We start from the raw sequence: 14,114 nt of genomic DNA on the forward strand, positions 1-14,114 counted from the left end.
TTGTCTTGAATTTTTGTCAATTTGATTACTATGTGTCTTGGCTTGTGTCTCTTGGGTTTATCGTGCCCGGGACTCTCTGCTCTTCCTGGACTTGGGTGGCTATTTCTTTTCCCATGTTCGGGAAGTTTTTGACTATAATCTCTTCAAATATTTTCTTGGGTCCTTTCTCTCTCTCTTCTCCTTCTGGGACCCCTATAATGTGAATGTTGTTGTGTTTAATATTGTCCCAGAGGTCTCTTAGGCTGCCTTCACTTCTTTTCATTCTTTTTTCTTTGTTCTGTTCCACAGCAGTGAATTCCAACATTCTGTCTTCCAGGTCACTTATCCCTTCTTCTGCCTCTGTTATTCTGCTATTGATTCCTTCTAGTGTATTTTTCATTTCAGTTATTGTGTTGTTCATCTCCGTTTGTTCTTTAATTCTTCTAGGTGTTTGTTCTTTAATTCTTCTAAGTCTTTGTTAAACATTTCTTGCATCTTCTCTATCTTTGCCTCCATTTTTTCCCCGAGGTCCTGGATCATCTTCACTCTCATTATTCTGAATTCTTTTTCTGGAGGGTTGCCTATCTCCACTCCATTTAGTTGTTTTTCTGGGCTTTTATCTTGTTCCTTCATCTGGTACAAAGTCCTCTGCCTTTTCATTTTGTCTGTCTTTCTGTGAATGTGGTTTTCCTTCCACAAGCTGCAGAATTGTAGTTCTTCTTGCTTCTGCTGTCTGCCCTCTGGTGGATGAGGCTGTCTCTATGTTTAACTTTTTAAGAAACTGCCAAACTATTTTCCAGGGTGGCTGTACCTTTTGGTGTTCCCACCAGCAATGTATGAGTATCCCAGTTTCTCCAGATCTTTGCCCAGACTTGGTATTGTCTCTATTTTTAATTATAGTCATTGTAATGGCTGTGTAGTAGTATCTTCATGTGGTTTTAATTTGTATTTCTGTAAAGTCTAATGATGTTGAACGTCTTTTCATGTACCATACAACTCTCTGAAGTATCTGTTTAAATATTTTGGCCATTTTAATTTATTTATTCATTTTCAAAATGTTTATTTATTTATTTATTTATTTGGCTGCGTCAGGTCTTAGTTGCGGCAGGTGTGATCTTCACTGGGACCTGAACCCATGTGCAGAGCTCAAACCTGTCCAAAACCCAGTCTTACAACTGAGATCACACACCTGGTTTCAGGACTTAATGAAGCTCAAGTTCTTGATGTGTCATCACAGAAAGAGTTCAGTGAGAGGCAAGGTGATAGGTAAGAAGTGGATTTATTTAGAGAGAAACACACTCCGCAGACAGAGTGTGGGCCATCTCAGAAAGCAAGAGCAGCCCTAGGGTATGGGGTTGTCATTTTTTATAGGGGTGTGTAATTTCATAGGCTAATGAGTGGGAGGAGTATTCCAGCTATTTCAGGAAGAGGTGGGGATTTCCAAGAATTGGGCCACTGCCCACGTTTTGATCCTTATGGTCAGCCTTGGAACTGTCATGGCGCCTGTAGGTGTGTCATTTAGCTTACTGATGTGTTACAGTGAGCATATACTGAGGCTTAAGGTCTGGTGGAAGTCGACTTGCCTGCCATCTTGGACCCATTTGCTCCTAGTCAGTTTGTGTCCTGTCCTCAGGCTATGTCATTCTTTCAAATGTTGTGCCCTGCCCCTTTCCTCCTGTTTCAGGTGTGGCACATGGACAGTTGTTGTGGTGCCTGGGCTTATCCAATCCCCCCCCATCCCTCCCCCATCCCCCCCCCCCACCGGCATGTGGGATCTTAGTTCCCTGACCGGGGATCAAACTCACGTTCCCTGCATTGGAAGGCAGATTCTTAACCACTGGACCATCAGAGAAGTCCCCTTTTGGGCATTTTTAAATGGGTTGTTTGTCTGATTATTGAGTTGTAAGGGTTATTTATATATTCTGGATACAAGGTTTTTTTTTTTTTTTTTGGTTTGGCTGTGCTGCGCGGCTTGCAGGATCTTAGTTCCCCAACCAGGGATCGAACCTGTGCCCACTGCCAGTGGAAGCCTGGCGTCCTAACCACTGGACTGCCAGGGAATTCCCTTGGATACAAGTTCTTTATCAGCTTTGCAAATATTTTCTCCCAGGTTCTGACTTGTCTTTTATTTTCTTAATAATGTTTAATGAAGTGCAAAAGTTTTAAATTTGGGGAATTCCCTGGCGGCCCAGTGGTTAGGACCCCATGCTTCCACTGCAGGGGGCACAGGTTCAATACCTGGTTGGGGAACTAAGATCCTGCATGCCGCAGGGCATGGCCAAAAAAAAAAGTTTTAACTTTGGATGAAGTCCAATGTATTGATTTTTTTTTTCTTTTATGAATTGTGATTTTGGTATTGTATTTAAGAATCTTTTCCCATCCCAAAGTAATGATTTTTTTCCTGTTTTTCTTCTAGAAGTTTTATATTTGTACTTCTTAAATTTACGTTGATTTAGTTTTAGTGACTCAATTTTGTTTGAGGTGAGTGTCTAAACTCACCTTTTTCGGGACTTCCCTGGTGGCACAGTGGTTAAGAATCTGCCTGCCAACGCAGGGGACATGAGTTCAATCTCTGGTCTGGGAAGATCCCACATGCTGTGGAGTGACTAAGCCAGTGTGCCACAACTACTGAGCCTGTGCTCTAGAGCCCGCGAGCCACAACTACGGAAGCCCACGTGCCTGGAGCCCATGCTCTGCAACAAGAGAAGCCATTGCAGTGAGAAGCCCACGCACTGCAACGAAGAGTAACCCCCACTCGATGCAACCAGAGGAAGCCCGTGCACAGCAACGAAGAATCAATGCAGCCAAAAATAAATAAATTTAAAAAAATAAATCAATTCACCTTTTTACACATGGGTATCCAATTCCTAGCACCATTTGTTGAAAAAAAAATGTCTTTATTGAATTGCTTGTGGAGTAGATGCAGATAGTTTGGTAAATATGGTGGGGGAAGGTAATAGGAAGAAATATGGTTGACGTTAAGCGGCACTTTCTATGAGCCAGGCACAGTTTGAAGCATTTCTCGTAGGTTTTCTCATTGAGAAAATCTTGAGGGTCTTCTCACAGACCTTGTGAAGTAGGTGTCCTTAAACCATTCTCTTAAACGAGAAGAGCGATTTTGGAGATCTCAGCCAGCATGTGCCCTACTTAGGTGGGTTCCAGAGTCAGACCCTGGAGGAGTTCAAGGGTCTTCCTAGAAAGTGGATAATAATAAAATCTGGAGAGGGATGCGACAATGACGGTGGGAATGAAACAGGAGCGAAGGAGGCAGGGCACAACCTTTGAAAGAATGACATAGCCTGAGGACAGGACACAAACTGATTAGAAGCAAATGGGTCCAATATGGCAGACAAGTCGACTTCCACTAGACCTTGAGCTTCAGTATACGCTCACTGTAACACATCAGCAAGCTAAATGAGACACCCACAGGTTCCACCATAGTTCCAAGGCTGACCATAAGGATCAAAAAGTGGGTCGTGGCCCAATTCCTGGAAATCCCTGCCCCTTCCCAAAAAAGCTGGAATACCTCCCACTCATTAGCCTATGAAATTACCCATCCCTATAAAAACTGACAACCCCCAAACCCTGGTGCCTTTCTCACCTTCTGAGATGGCCCACACTCTGTCTGTGGAGAGTGTTTCTCTCTAAATAAATCCACTTCTTACCTATTACTTTGTCTCTCACTGAATTCTTTCTGCGATGAGACATCAAGAACCTGAGCTTCATTAAGTCCTGAAACCAGGTGTGTGATCTCAGTTGGAAGACTGTGGGTTTTGGCCAGGTTTGAGTCCTGGCGCGTGGGTTCAAGTCCCAATCTGAGGTGCACAGTTTCAGCAATGGAAGTGAGTAGAGCCTCTATGAAGAGAATCTGGCAGTAGAAGGTGGTAGAATTTTTTTTTTTTGCAACAGATGAATTCCTGAAGGCATCTCATAATGCAATGAACATAAAATAAGAAGGAATGTATTCCTAATACATCTAAATATGCAACTGTCATAACAGTCTACTTATTTTTTTCAGCATTATCTCTAATATTTCATAGCATAGTGCTTAAGAGCACAGACACTGGAGCCAGACTTCTTAGTTTCAAATCCCATCTCCTCTCTCCTTTTCTAGGACTGCCATTCACTAGCTGCCTGCCCTGGAGAAAGTTACTTAAGTTACCTGTGTCTCAGTTTCCTTATCTTATCTTTCCAGATAACTGGAAAGATATCTGGAAAGATATGTTTACAGATAACTGCAAAATGGGGACAATGATAATAGAACCTGCCACATAGGATTGTTATGAGGATTAAGTGAGTTTAATATTTATAGAGCACGTAGAATGGAGCGTGATACACAGAAAGTGCTATTAAGTACTTGTTAAGTAAAAAATTACTATGTTTCAGAGAAGGATTTCTTAAATTAACAGCACGGCATATTACGGATTGCTTTTCAAAAAAAGCTTTTCCCTAACATTTCGTCACATCTAAATTCTGCTGTAAAGTTATTGATATTTTGGCATACTTTTCCAGCAGTAGTGTTAGCACCCCATCTTAGTGGAGGACATTGTTTTAGGATACAGAAGATACTTTTTAAGTTATAACTGTGAACAGCACAATAGTCACTAAGATCACTTATGTGCTCACAAACAGAGTTGGGTGAAAGCAGTCACACATTAAAGACTGATCATATTTCTAAGATTTCATTTATATAAAAGACAAAAACTTATCTTTTCTGTTTGAAGTCAGGATAGTGGTTACCCTCGGAGGGGAACAGGATAACTGAAAGTAGGTAAAATGTGGCTTCTGGGAGCTGACGATGTCCTATTTCTTAACCTGGGTGCTGGTTTCACAGTTTCTTGCCTGCAAGCTGGTGCAGTTTATGAAAATCCATAGTTATACACATATGTTATGTGTCTATATATATATTATATATGTAATATATTCAGTATTATTCTTCATTTGTATGATGTTTCAATTCTTTTAAGTAACCATGGGTGTAGTAGTTTGCTAGGGCTGCCATAACAAAGTACCACAGACTGGGTGGCTTAAACAACAAAATTCATACAATTTCTTTCTTCTTTTGTCACTCAGTCACTAATGCATTCAACTAAGAAGCCGTTACATGTACAGGGTGGGCTATGCACTGTCCATGCATAGTAAATGCTAAGGGGTATTCTACTTAGGTAGATAGCAAGACACAGATACATTCTATAAAGAAGTAAAGGCAATGCAAGCAATGTCATAAAACAACACAGGATTCACGCCCAGAAGAGTTGTGCGGGTCTTAAGTAATGTTGGCGACTGCTTTCTATTGCATAGTGAACGTTTGGCGGCATAGAAGGGACATCATGCACATACTGGTTGAATAGATGCTTACAGTAGCCTTTAAGAATTTGGCTGACTATATACTGGGTCAACAGAGCTAGGCTGGGAGAAGGGACTGGCATTTATTACACCGGCATTGTGGCTGGATGCTCTACATTCGCTAGTGCTTGGAACTTCATGATGGGAGGAGGAGGATATTCAGGTTGGGCTCCCCAGGAAGTGGAGTCTGAGACAGAGATGAACAAGTGCTCATGGGTTCAATAATAGGGAAAGGAGGGTTAGGAAGCAGGATTGATCCTGAGGGCCAAATCAGGCTCTGATGCAGTCCCTGGTGAAAGATTCAACCAGTACCCCACTCCCAACCAGAGGAGCTCTGGAGCTGGATGTTGTCCCAAGTTGGCTAAAGGGGCTGGGCCTTTGTAAGTCCACTGATCAATCACTGGATGTAGGCTGCCCAGGAAGGGGGTGTGACCTTGGGTGAGGCAGTTTTCTTCAGCCACGTTCTTTTTCCTGTTGAATGCATGCAGCCGATAATGAACCGATGCTGAGACTGAACAGCACAAGCTTTATTCAATGGCCAAAGAATGGAGAAGCAGGAACCTAGTTTGCAAATCAACTTCTCAACCCAATTCGGGAGGAAACACCAAATATATAGGAAGATCGAGGTAAAAGGGAGGGAATTGGAAAGAGTGGGAGGAATATTCATGTGTTATCTGAGAACAGGTGTGTGGTTTGGACCTGAAACTGATGCAACCCTCCTTTTCAGTCCTTGTATGGGCTTTCCCGGTTGTTGTCATGGCAATCATCAACTGTCATGGTGCTGGTGGGTGTGTCATTTAGCATGTTAATGGATTACAGTGAGCGTATAGTGAGGCTCAATGTCCACTGGAAGTCAAAACCTTCCTCCATCTTGGGTCTAGTTGGTTCTAACCAGTTCTTGTTTTTTCTCTTTGCAGCTTCCTCCTGAAACTTAGATAAGAGTAATTGGTTTCCATTCGAGGGAGGGGCAGGGGTATGATTTTGGGTCAACAGCCTTGGTAACAATGCCTGTGTTTTTTTCTAGAATCCTGTCTGCCACTTCTGCACATCCCTGCCTCCCTGACTGCTTACCAGGGACCTCCACCTTTCCTGGTGACCCTCGGCTCACTGTGGCTGGCCTGGCTTCCCCATCCTGCCTCTGGACCATCCGTCTCTTGATTGGCTATCAAGCTTTCCTCCAGCTTTTTCAATGCTCTCTGGTGCCTGGTTCACAGTCCCACTTTCTCAGCCCACTGCTGCCTGCATTCATCAAGATGAACCTAATGAAAGCAATGTTGAGGAGGATTATTCTGGCTCTGAGGCACTAGGTGGATTGGTGAGGCCAACAACCTCGGATTAAATTCTGGAAAATTCTAGAAAATACCGGAAAAGCTGTAGCAGATGAGGTAATACGAGTTTGGCAAGGGCGAAGAAAGTGGGAATGCAACAGCAAACGCCTTTGGACTCCTCAAACACGACTGAAACCCGGCCCCCCTGGGACCTTCTTATATTGGATTCTCTTTGATGGCAGTCCCTGGGGCTTCATTTGCTGTGTAGATCTCCAGGGAGCAGCAGGAAACAACAAATCCTTAGCCTCTCAAAGTCATAGCCGTTCTCCTAGCTGACCTGACAAACACAGATGTCAAGTGGGCCCTGTAGGAGTTTGACAGTTTGTCCAAACAACTGTTTTCAGCTGAGGCTATAAATCTCTTAGGAAAAGGCTTATCTGCCTGGCAGTTCAGTCAGTTGGCCAATATGAATTAGTCTGACCATCTTCTCAGAAAAGAATGTCTTTGGGGATTTTCAGATGAGTGAATATTCAATATTCTGTCTTTTAGCTTTACCATCCACCTCCCCGTCCCTTCGTAGAATATTCTTCAGATAGTTGGCTCCTGGGCCTCCAGGAGAGCCAGGGGAAGAAAGCCTTAATCCCTTAGCAGGATTTACTGGCTCTCCTCAGTCTGAGCCTCCCGTACAATGCTGTTTGAGCTTCCCTTAGAAATTGGCCTTCTTTGCCAGGAAAGGGGGATTCTTTACATGACAATAAGGAAAATGTAATCCCTTACACCAAGGGTGGAGTCCTTTTCTTTGCCTCTTAGGATGATGTGCTACTGCCAGCACCTCCCTGCCTCCTCTTTGGTCTTTCCCCAAACAACCGGAGCTAACACTGGGGGGGAGGGGGATCGTGTAGAGGGATATTGACATCCAGTAACTGGAATGGAATTCCACTACTTCCCAGTCGGGTGTCTCAGTGCAAGTTACTTGGTTTTGCTGAGCTTTGCTCTTTCACTTGTAAAAAAAAAAAAAAAAAAAAAAAAGAGAGAGATAACAAACCAATTGTACCGGGTTGCTAGGAAAGTTATAAGGGAAAGTTAAAAGACACAGTGAATAGCACAAAGTTAGATATTCAGTAATATTGGCTAATTCCTACACTCTCTCTCCTTCTGTTGCAGGAAGGGGGACCCCTTCCAGGGCTCTTGTCTAACACTTGGAAATGAATTGTCCAAGGAAACACATGTGCTGACAAAGCAAGAGACTTTATTGGGAAGGGGGACCTGGGTGGAGAGCAGCAGTGTAAGGGAACCCAGGAGAACTGCTCTGCCACGTGGCTCGCAGTCTTGGGTTTTATGGTGATGGGGTTAATTTCCAGGTTGTCTCTGGCCAGTCATTCTGACTCAGGGTCCTTCCTGGTGGTGCACGCATCTCTCAGCCAAGATGGATTTCAACGAGGAGGATTATGGGAGGTTGCTAGGACATATGGACTGGCGTCTTCTCTCTCCTTTTGACCCTTCCTGAATTCTTCCAGTTGGCAGTAGCTTGCTAGTTCCGCGTTCTGTTAGTTCTCGTTAGTTCCTTCTGTTGTAAGAGATAACTCATGCAAGGGGTTACTATCTTGCTTGGCCAGGGAGGGCGGTTTCGGTAAGTGGTTCCCCTAACACTTCTCCTTAGAATTTATTCTTGGACATCACCTAATCTGATTCTTTTCCCCAGGCAGGGATTTCCTCTACGACATCCTGCACTGGTTATCCTCTGGGTGTCTCCTCCAGATCCATTCTCTAATGTCTGTGTTCCGTGAAGCTGAGCCCAACGACTATAACCCAGGCCTCCCTGCCAGCTGACTTCTGGTTGAGAGTGGCCCACGGTGAGCATAGGTAGGAGCTGGAAGGTCAGGGAGAAAGGCTGGACTATTTCTTCCTACCTCCCTTGCTGCCTTAGCACCAGGTTCTGGGGTGGCTGCATCCCTTTAAGGCTACAGCCCCTGTCAGATTGCCCGTCCTCCCGAGCTCAGATCTCTCTGAGCTCCATATCAATACCTCTTTGTCCAATCAGTCCAGAGTATGGAAACAGCCTTCTGTGGTTGCTGCTCTCTGGGTGCCTCAATGTCTCTTGTAAGTTCCCTTAACTTTGTCCCCACCTCTTGAGTTCCTTTAAAGCCTCTTCTGGTGAACTCTGCATGGAATTGTTTCCTGCTGGCATCCAAACAGATAATTATCCACCGTCTATTTGAATACTGCCAGGGACCAGAGCTCAATATTTATCTCTTCACTCCTATTTTTGTTTTCTTTTTCTTTCTTTTTTGGCCGTGCTGCATGGCTTGTAGGATCTTAGTTTCCCGACCAGGGGTCAAACCTGGCTTAGCAGTAAAAGTGCTGAGTCCTAACCACTGGACCGCCAGGGAATTCCCCTTTCACTCCTATTTTTAAAATAATGATGTACTCAGGACTTTGCTGGCGGTCCAGTGGTTAAGACTCTGTGCTTCCACTGCAGGGGGCACGGGTTCGATCTCTGGCTGGGGAAGTAGGGTCCTGCATGCTTCGTGGTGCCCCAAAGAATAAAAAAAAATAATGATGTATTTGAGAATGGAACTAACTAATGGAACTAGGGTACATCTACTGTATGTTGAGTGCTATGTACGCTTTGTCACATTTATTCCCCACAGCGACTTTGTAAGGAAGATTGAACTACCCACATTTCACAGAGGATGGGACTGGAGGCTCGGGGGAGTTCGGTCACTTGCCCTGGATCGTACAGCTAATCAGCAGGCAGCACAGGACAAGTTGAGCATAGAACTTGGTTGTCCTGACCCCCACGTTTGCTCTCTCTCCATTACACCTGCCTGTCATGGGGGAGAGTTCGGAAAGGGGAAGCTGGAACTATGGGAAAATTTGCCTTGGATTTCACAATTTTGCCAAGGGCTAGCCTGGAAAGAAACCCTAATATTGCTCACAAAAACGTCTCTTGAAGGACACGGTTCTGTTGTGGAGTAGCTGAGTGACACCATGGGCCACTAGATGGCACCAGTTCAGCGTTGAGTTAAAGCTTTTTCCCATAACACTTTTTGTGGGCAAAGGGTGTGCATAGAAAATTCTGTTTACCTTGAAGTGTAAATACTACTTTGATGTAATGAACTATGTATTTCCTCTAACCTGGGCTGACTCTCAAGCTTCTCAAAGGTGAGATTGTGAATAGGGCAGGAGGGGGAGGCCAGGAGACTGAGAATGATTTGAACTCAGCCCCACAAATGTTGGCTTGTAGTGGGAAGAAGCAGTGCCCTACCTTTAACACCAAACCAAGTAAGACGGTCAATCAAAGGCCGGGAGAGCCTGAGAGCTGGAGGGGTCTGGAGGTCTTTTAGCCCAACCTTCTCATTACACAGATGAAGAGGCATTCCTCTGTTGCTTTCTGTGATCCCCAACTTACCCAATTGCTCTAATAAAAAAATATTGGTCTAACATCTTTTGCCTTGTGACCCTCCCAGTTTTGTAAGGCAACTAGATAAAGGTTGCAACTTTTGCTCCCCTCTCTTTGTTTCTGAAGGAACTTCTTTTCTTTTGTCCATTTGAAATTCTCTAGACAAAATTTTCAAGTTTTGTCTTTTTTAAATTAAAAAAAAACCAACGGAATACATTCATCTGGTTCAAAAATCAAAACAATATTAAAAGGCAATCAATAAATAGTGTCACTTCTCTCCCTTTCCCCATCTGTCTCATCCTCCTACCCCTCAACCCATGAGTAACCATCAATTTATTACTTCTTGGGTATTCTTCTTGAATTTCTTAATGCAAATACAATTAAGTGCAAATACAATCAACATGGAAAGGTTTTTATTTATTTCTTTGGGGGAAAGGATTCTCCACTGTTGGCCCCTGGCTGCTGAATGCCCTTTCATTCCCACCTACCTTCAGGGGTGATTTCTCTAGTGGCCACATTTCTGGGGGGGATAAAAAAAAAATTGAGACATAGTTCTGACAAGTACCAGTGGCTGTGCCTAGATGGTGCTCCTGTTCTGGGAACCGTGGAAGCCATTGTCACTGCAGCAAGTCCGTCACTCCTGGGCCCCAGATGCTCCCTCACTCCTGGAGGAAGGCTTCCTTTTTTTTTTTTTTCAATCGTTCACTTCTACTTTATTTCTTTTTCTTTTCCATTATGGTTTATCACGGGATATGGAATGTAGTTCCCTGTGCTATGTTGTTTACCTATTCTATATATAATAGTTTACATCTGCTAACCCCAAACTCCCAGTCCACCGCCAGCTGCCCTCCCCCACACTTGGCAACCGCAAGTCTGTTCTCTCTGTCTGTGCATTTGTTTCTGTTTCGTGGAGGATGGCTTTGCCTCCTACTCCAGGAGACCCTCCGCCTGCTTCCTTGCTTCACAGTCCCTCCACCTCCCCCATTCCTTCCCAGGGCTCCCACTCTCAACATCCCTGGGGCTCCCACTCTGCCTTTAGACACCTCCAACTCCTCTTTCTCTTCCCTCAACTCCTTTTTACTGCCCCTTTCTTCCCTCTTTTCCCAGCAAAGTTCTCCAAAGGCTAGTTACTGAGCTTTCTTCCCCACTTAGTTCAGTTCATTAAAATTGAATTAGCACCTACAATGTGTGAGTAATGTGCTAGATGAGGAAGATTCAAAGATAAAAAAGATGTGGTCCCTGTCTCTAAGCCCCTTCGGCTGGCTTAGACCTAATTAAGGGAAACACCCTGGGATACAAGCAGTAATACAGTCGAGGTCTAAGTAGGCTGAGCACAGCGCAGGAGCCGTGAGTTCTGGGGATGATGAGGGTGTCACCGTTACTGAGCCCTCCAGGTGCTGTAGCTTGGGATGTTAAGGTCCTGATGCTGCTTCCTTAAACAGGGTCCATGGAGTAAGTTGGCCCCCCTTTCTTTAGTCCTCTGCCTTCTGCCACTATTTAGATGCCATTCTTCTCTGAAGCCCTCCAAGTCAAGGCAGTTTCCAGATTTAACTTTCTCAGGTACCGCTCCCTGCTCCAAACCACCTTGCCCATCAAAAGCAAACCTGTGAACTTTCCCTTGGAGCCCTGTGTTTGCTTCCCAGGGTGGCAGCTCACGCATGTGAAGATAATACTGTTTTCCTGAAGGGCCCGTCCCAGGTAGTAACACAGGTGCATTTTAATAGTGATCTGGAAAAGCAGTTTAATAGTGATCTGGAAAAGCACTTTAAAAGTGATCTGGAAGAGTTCTCAGTCACAAATAGGTTTTGAAGATTAGTGACAAACCGGAAAAGCTCTGAGGAGAGTAGACCAGTGGATCGAGGTGCTGCTGAAATGTCATATGAGGAGCAGTAAGATGAAAAAAAAAACCTACCAACGACTGAAGTTACTTATCATTTGCCAAGCATTGGCTGAGAATTTTGCTTGCATTATCTCAGCATACTCATTTTCTAGTGCTGCATAACCACAAACTTAGTGACTTAAAACAACACATATGTGTTATCTTACAGTTTCTGTTTGTCAGGAGTCCGGGCAAGGTTGTATTCTCTGCAAGATTGCACTCAACGGTTCGGTTCTCATCTGAAGGCTTGACTGGGAAAGGATCTGCTTCCAAGACACATGGTCCAAGATCAGTCCAAGATTCAGGTCTTTATTGGCTGTCAGACTGAGGGCCTCAACTTCCCCTTGGCTATTAGCCAGAGGCCATCACCACGTCCTAGTTAGTTGTTGGCCAGAGGCTGCCAGGTCCTTGCCATGTGGACCTAACCAACATGGTTGCTTACTTCACCAAAGCCAACAAGGATAGTGTCTGTTAGCAAAATGGATGTTAGAATCTTACGTAACATAATGATGGCAGTGATATCCTGTCACCTTTGCTGTATTCTGTGGGTTGAAAGCTTGTCACAAGTCTTGCCCATACTTGGAAGAGGAGATTACACAAGGGCTCGAGACCAGGGGTGGGTATCATAGGGACCATCTTAGAGTCTGTCTGCTCTACCATCTCTGAAGAGGACATTTCTATTCTCATTATAGAAGTGAGGAAAAGGAAGATTAGCATATTAGGTAACTTGCCCAAGGGCGCTCAGGTAAAAAGTAGTAGAGAAGGGATTCCAAACATGGCCTGTCAGATTTAAAGCTCATACTCATTGTGTTACACTAAGGTAACTTGGGGGTGTTTGGCCTGGATCAGAGAAGACTCAGAGGTGAGATTCATACTGACAGTCTTCTGGAACTTGGGTCACCACATGGATGAGGGCATAGATAGAACTAAAATCAATACTGGGCATTATCAGGAATAGATTTAACCTCAAATAAAGGACTTCTAACATTTACAGTGACCTAAATAGAATGAGCAGGCTACCTTCTGAAGTGGCCTGTTCCCTTCATCACCTGGGTCCAACCAGCATCCATGGCAGGATGAACCTTGTCCAGGGCACCGGAGGGGATTCCACCACTGGATGGGGATCTGCTGGGGAGGGTTTAAGATCTCAGAAGTAGAGAGTCTGTATTTCTTAGAGGTTATCAAAGGTGGAAGCTGCAGAGTCCAGCAGCCAGGTGGAGGAAATATCCTGGAGGAAGTTAAGTTTCACTCTGCTTGTGAACCCATCCAGGACTGAAGTTCTGCTGAAGAGGCCCCCAGATGGGTCCCCCTTCTCACACTGACAGTCTGCCTGGGAGTAAAAGTCAAGATGATGTCAGTGGTTGTTCCCACGTGGAAGTGCCCTCTGAGTGCTTCATGGGAACTTTTCTTTGAGTTTTATTATCCTGCCTGTGCAGATAAGGAGACTGACCCACCAGGGGAGAGAAAGTGGAGGCCACCGTCCATGTCTCTTGGCAGGTCACACTCAATTCTTTCCTGCCCACATCAGCTGGGGTTGTAACAGTTTCCAGTTACAGTGTATCCAAGCTGGTCCCCTGATGGCAGAGTCTTGTCCATTTGGAAGCTCCAGACCAATGAGCTGAAGTAAACACCTCACCCCACTATTTACTGCCCCTTGTGCAAATTCCTTGTCTCGCTGATAATTCTTTTGTGTGTAACTGTAATTGTGCCAAAGTTTATCAGTTTTGGGACAATGTGCATAATTTTGCATAGATAATAAAGCTCTTTTAGTTTATTTATTTATTTTGTTGAATAGAATTGCTACTACTTCCTCTGTGAGTTTCTGAGAGAAAGTCAGCAAGACCCAGGTGTGGAAGCTTTTATATCATGTTAATCCTGCTGAAAGGATTTGTAGCTGGATTCCTATGGCAGACAAGGGCCTATCGGTCAAAGCTATCCTTTAGAATCCTGATTCAGCTGATGCATGATTAATTCTTTGCTTGTTCATACTCTCTCAGGCAGAAGTATAATTTGAGGAAAACAGGGAGTGTGTGTGTGTGTGTGTGTATCTGTGTGCCCCAGGCAGAATGGGAGTGGACCCCCACTTTCTCTGCTTTCTTCCCCCTGTGCCAGCCAGCCTGGCTTGTTCACGCTCCCCTTGTCTCTGGGCCTTTGTGTCTGTTGATGCCCTCTCTTGCTTGGACAGCCTTGTCTATTTTTCTTATTTGGTCAACAGAGCACCAAGGAGGGTGCTGGGGAA

This window comes from Balaenoptera musculus, chromosome 14 (genome assembly GCF_009873245.2).
Source record: "Balaenoptera musculus isolate JJ_BM4_2016_0621 chromosome 14, mBalMus1.pri.v3, whole genome shotgun sequence".
NCBI classification, from domain to species: Eukaryota; Metazoa; Chordata; class Mammalia; order Artiodactyla; family Balaenopteridae; genus Balaenoptera; species Balaenoptera musculus.